This window comes from Ornithodoros turicata, unplaced genomic scaffold, assembly GCF_037126465.1.
Source record: "Ornithodoros turicata isolate Travis unplaced genomic scaffold, ASM3712646v1 Chromosome48, whole genome shotgun sequence".
Classification (NCBI taxonomy): domain Eukaryota; kingdom Metazoa; phylum Arthropoda; class Arachnida; order Ixodida; family Argasidae; genus Ornithodoros; species Ornithodoros turicata.
In genome coordinates this window covers 768,145-773,183 of record NW_026999378.1, presented here as the reverse complement: position 1 = coordinate 773,183, position 5,039 = coordinate 768,145, and positions in this window count along the sequence as shown.

Genomic DNA, 5,039 nt, shown 5'->3' with positions numbered 1-5,039 from the left:
TATTTGCAGGTAAAATTGAATGTCCTTCTCGCGTACTCACATGCTTTAGCTGAATAGAACTGCAGGGTGAACAAAGCTGCGTAGGGACGGGGGCCTGCCATCCACTGCTCACTTTGTCATGCTTGTTATGTGGAGCACGTTGCAAAAAATGCAGCTGCACGTCTGAAACTCCAATCATTATCATCGTTATCTAAAAGGGAGTGTGGTAGCACTGCCGTGAAACCAGGCACGATTTCTGAAGATCTTCTATATGACACTTTCCGCAGTTAGCACACTTTCAGCGTCAATCTCTCTCATAGGAGTCACTTTGCATTAACAGTGACTCCCATCTTACATTTTAATGTGCGAGGGCTCTCTTGCACTACACATATATGGTTACCAAACTGCAACATGACGATTTGGAGCTTGAAACGGGAGCCCTGGTGTACCCTGTCTGTGAAATGATACCAACTGAATCATGTCAAACGTGATGTTTAGTGGAAGTGTCGTGTTGTGCATTCTGCGTGACAAAGATGTAACACGATATGCTTTTGTAAAGAAGATAAGTGATGTTATGCTCTATGAATAAAGAATATACATTTTTCAAGTTCAACATCTATTCTTGCATATATGCATTTCAAGATACAATGAATGTGCGGGGAGGTGACAAAACAATACGTTTATTGTTTTGTGACCTCCCTGCAATGACAATGGACAGGCATGACAATGTACACTATGTAAATTTGTTGCACCATTTGTTTAATGCAAACAACACTTTGTTAATTTCAAGCTTTTTGCTCCCATCTAAGATATTCCTATCCTGAAGGAACCGCCACTTAGACACCATAAAATATTCAGTAGGGTTCACTCTGGCAGGCCCTGCCACTGCAAATTTCCTGAATCGAAATCCTTCAAACTGTGTCATAATCTTAAATACGTCAATATTTTTAGTAGTTGACGTGCTGGAGGACACTCCTCCTGCAGCTAAGGCAACTACAGAGCGTTCCAAGAGGCCGAAGGTAAACCTACAGCTGCATGAATGTGATCAACAGTAGTGCATTCTCAAGAAATAATTTTCTTCTTATAGCATATATGTGCATGCCTATTAACTGAAACAATGATCACAGTTCCCCAACAAGTTTCCTGAGGGTGTATACTGTAGAGGTGGGTTAGATCTACAACAGTTAATACAAGGTATTATATACTATGAATATGTTTAAAAATCTCATGTGACACATTGGCTTTTACTTTTAGGAGGTGCTGCGGTGATCGAAGTTTGTGGGCACTGGTCAGGTTTTGCACCCATTTCTTGAGTATGTCGAGGCAGCTGTGAAGGGGAGAACATTGGTTAGGATGCAACTAGTTAAAAATAAATACGTTGTTTAGTAAAAGCATTGCATAAATGTTTAAAACATCAGTTTAAAATAGGGTTTACAATCCCAATATCTTTTAAAAATTTCGACGTTTAGACGCTGTTCTAAAAAGAATTATAGCTTCACCACCAAGACACAATGCTGGGTGAAGGGGCATAAGGTGTATAGATGGCCTGCACCGGCCCTAAAGAAAGAGGGAAAAGAAGCACGCGTATAGGCGGGGTGCGCCGGTCCACCAGAAAGAGGGAAAAAGCACTGGTAAAGCTAGGTGTGACGGCACGTGCAAGCCAAGTATATAAAACTCTCTGAAGTGATGTGTTCCATGATGTGAACATGTAAAGAGAATGTGAAAAATTGAGAGAGGCTCACCACAGCACGTGCACTGAGGTGGTTCCTCCCCGTAAAGTAGGAACCCGTGGATGAGGAACATGATACTTATCTGTAAGCTCGATCGCATCACACTGCACAGACGATCCTCTGGGTTGCCCCCGTGAGGAAACCTGTATTGAGAGACCACTTTTGCCTTAAACACTGCTACAAATAACACGACAAGCTACAATTATCGCAACAAGCTGACAACATAGCTCAGACACAAAGGCGGTATCCAAGTCACACAACACCACCGTTACGTAGGATTGTTTGTCACAAATCAAACCAAGGCACAAAACAATACCAATACATGCAAAAGATGGAGTCACTTGTTCTCATTACGTCGTAATGCTGAACTCGTGCGCGAAAGTGATTCAAAGAAATGACTGTGCACTTGCTTCCGTAGAGAACACGAGTGATGCTATATGCACGACGTCGTGCGCCAAAACCGGAAGTTGCTATTACAGTATACACGCGCTTCTGCGCTCTTTTTGAGGACCTTCTGACCTAACCGGCGGCATAGTCTCATGCTAGGAATGCATGCAGAAATGCACTCGAGTGCTCGCACATATTGATGACATCACTATCAGTGTAGTGTAACATGTTCTCTCTAGCATATTATGCACTCAAACTGTATCTGCCGCCAGGTAAAATGCAAGTGTGTTCGATTGAACCTCGGAAGAGCGATCAAACAACTTGCACCCAGTGCTGGTTTGGGACAAAAAACACTTCATAATTGTCAAATAAATGTACAGAATGGACGCCTATTTATTCCTTGATAAAGAATAACTCACCTGTAGAAATTCCGGCCCTGTATCCTTGCCGGTACGGTTGGTACGACGATAATTGCAAGAAGTTGCCATGGTCCCTGCGGCGACTGTTTTGGGTACAGTAAGATGGCGGCCGGTTGCCGCACGCTCGCGCTCCTATCCGCGATCCAGCCTTTTACAATCGAGATCAGTGGCATACACTTTCGCGTTTCGCTTGGTCCTCCCATGTTCTGATAGGATAGGTTTCTATCTCAGACCACGATGCCCTGTCTTTTTTGTCTTCCATTATTCAGTGCTTCACTGCGAGTATTTTGCGATTTCGCCGGTAACACTTAACCACCGTGCAATGTCAACAAATATGGCTGCCGCGAAGTGGATTACGAACTCTACTGGGCAGTCTGTGAACGAGAGTACCGGTAAATCACGCCAAAAATCCTTACGTCTTTCTGATACAAATCAGCGCTGTCTTAACAAATTTGTCCAAAAATAAATTCCGATTGGGTTGTTTCTTTCCTTTTCCAAAAATAAACTTTTTGTTACGCAATCCCTGCCGTGGAGGCTACGTACTTGATTGTCGCAGGCAAAGTGAAGTGAGTTTGGCGAACTCACTTCATCGTAAGTGTACTTTGCATTTAGTGTCACTAAAAGATTCCGTGTGACTCCGAAAGAATGACACTTACTGCAAGTGTACTCGCTGAAAGTGACACTAAATTAGTACGTCTGACAGGGGTATAAGACCTGATTGTACGTAACATAAAGCGGAAGTCTCATGTACTCACATATTCGCCTAGTTAGGTATGAAGTCGTTTTCAAAACTAGTACAAAGGCTTTATATATGTTTGAAAAATATCACATGAACGGGCATAGTAATATCTTACACACACAAACAACTGGAAACTAACACGAAAAACCTATGAACAACTCCTGCATGAAAGAAGTGCACGTGAGTTCTTGCAATGCAAATGATGAATTTCCCAAACTGCAGAAGAGCAGCAAATTGCGAGTTTCCAAAGAAAAACGCTGCAAAAGAAAACGTTGTTGGTAAAAAAAATAACACTTTTTAAACATAAGAAATGAACAAGATAATGCACTGTCAATCACAGTTCGCTGACGCAGAAAAAAAAAACTATACACTGTAAACAGCAGTAAGTAGAACCCAAAAGTCTAACGTTACTACGTGCATTACAAATGATTATTTCCCTTTAAGGAATGACACCAAAATTAAATGCCCGAAACACAAAGTTGTTTGCAGAAAAGTAAATGATTTTGAAAAATGTGACATTAATAAAATAATGCTGCTTCAACCATTGTAAGCTGGCACACAAAACAGCTGCAGCAAACAAAAGAAGCCTCACGTGACTAAACACATTTTAAACAATGACTTTCCCTTTAGTGAAGGGCCGCAGAAGTAATCGTTCTGAGCAAAAGGTTACAAGCAACACAATTGAGTTTTCCAGGTATTCACCCTGCTCCTACATGGTAGAGCGGCCGTGAAGTTTTACTTGAGGTTCAAAGGCCACCGAAAAGCGTTGTAGCTCCTCAGCAAACCATAATATTCGTGCGACATCCCTGCATGGCCGCGAACGTCCTGAATATCCGAACATCCACGAGATATGCATAGGATATCCCAGAGCGACATTTGCGGTGTGATTTTACCCGCTAAACAACAAGTGTCCCAGGTACATCTACAGAATATCGCACAAGACACCAGAATGTCGTGCTCTGGATGTTTGGATTCCCATGCATAAAGCAGTTTGCAAGTCCCGTATACAGCGTTTGTAGAACATCCAAGAGACCAGGATGTCAGCACTCATTGAACGTCTCGGAGACGTCACCACGATGTGGTCTAGAGATATACGGGTGTGCGGGACGTTTAGCAAATCTTGTTCTGTCAATTTAGTAGTAATGTTTCGGTAGTACTGAGAGCAAGCGAACTGTGAGCATGAGATATAGAATGAACAAATAACGTTCGCGTGCTGCTGTCTGTGCAACGTATTTATGTAGCGTTCTTCAAGCGACAGAGTAAACGTATTTGCTTTACAGCTCTGCTGATCAGATAATCACATTCGAGACGATGACCTCAATTAAAAACACAGTATTTGACAGCCAAGGATGTCAGGAATGTTGTTCGGTATACTTTGACTCGACAATTGCAAAAACGCATCAACCTTCGTCACCGTTACGAATGTTTTATGCCCCACTATCCTTAACGACCGTGCCCTCCAGAAAATCTGTATTTCAATATATGCTCCCCAAAGTTCCCTAATGTGGGATTCCAAAGGTTCTCCTCGTCCGGCCCAGTGCACAAGTGAGGCAGCCCGGTGGGGTACGCCGTTTATATGCTGGTTACACAGTGTTGCTGCACTGTAATAGATTTTGCAATGGATCGTGCACTGCCGCATGCCGCAAGTCTAGTTGCCACGTATCATCTTTGAAGCGACCACACGCAACAACAACAACGAACAACAAGGCGTCGAGCGACGGCCTGAGATCCACGACACGTCGCGCTACTTCGCAAGCGATCCTTCTGGAAGCATCTGCTCCTTCG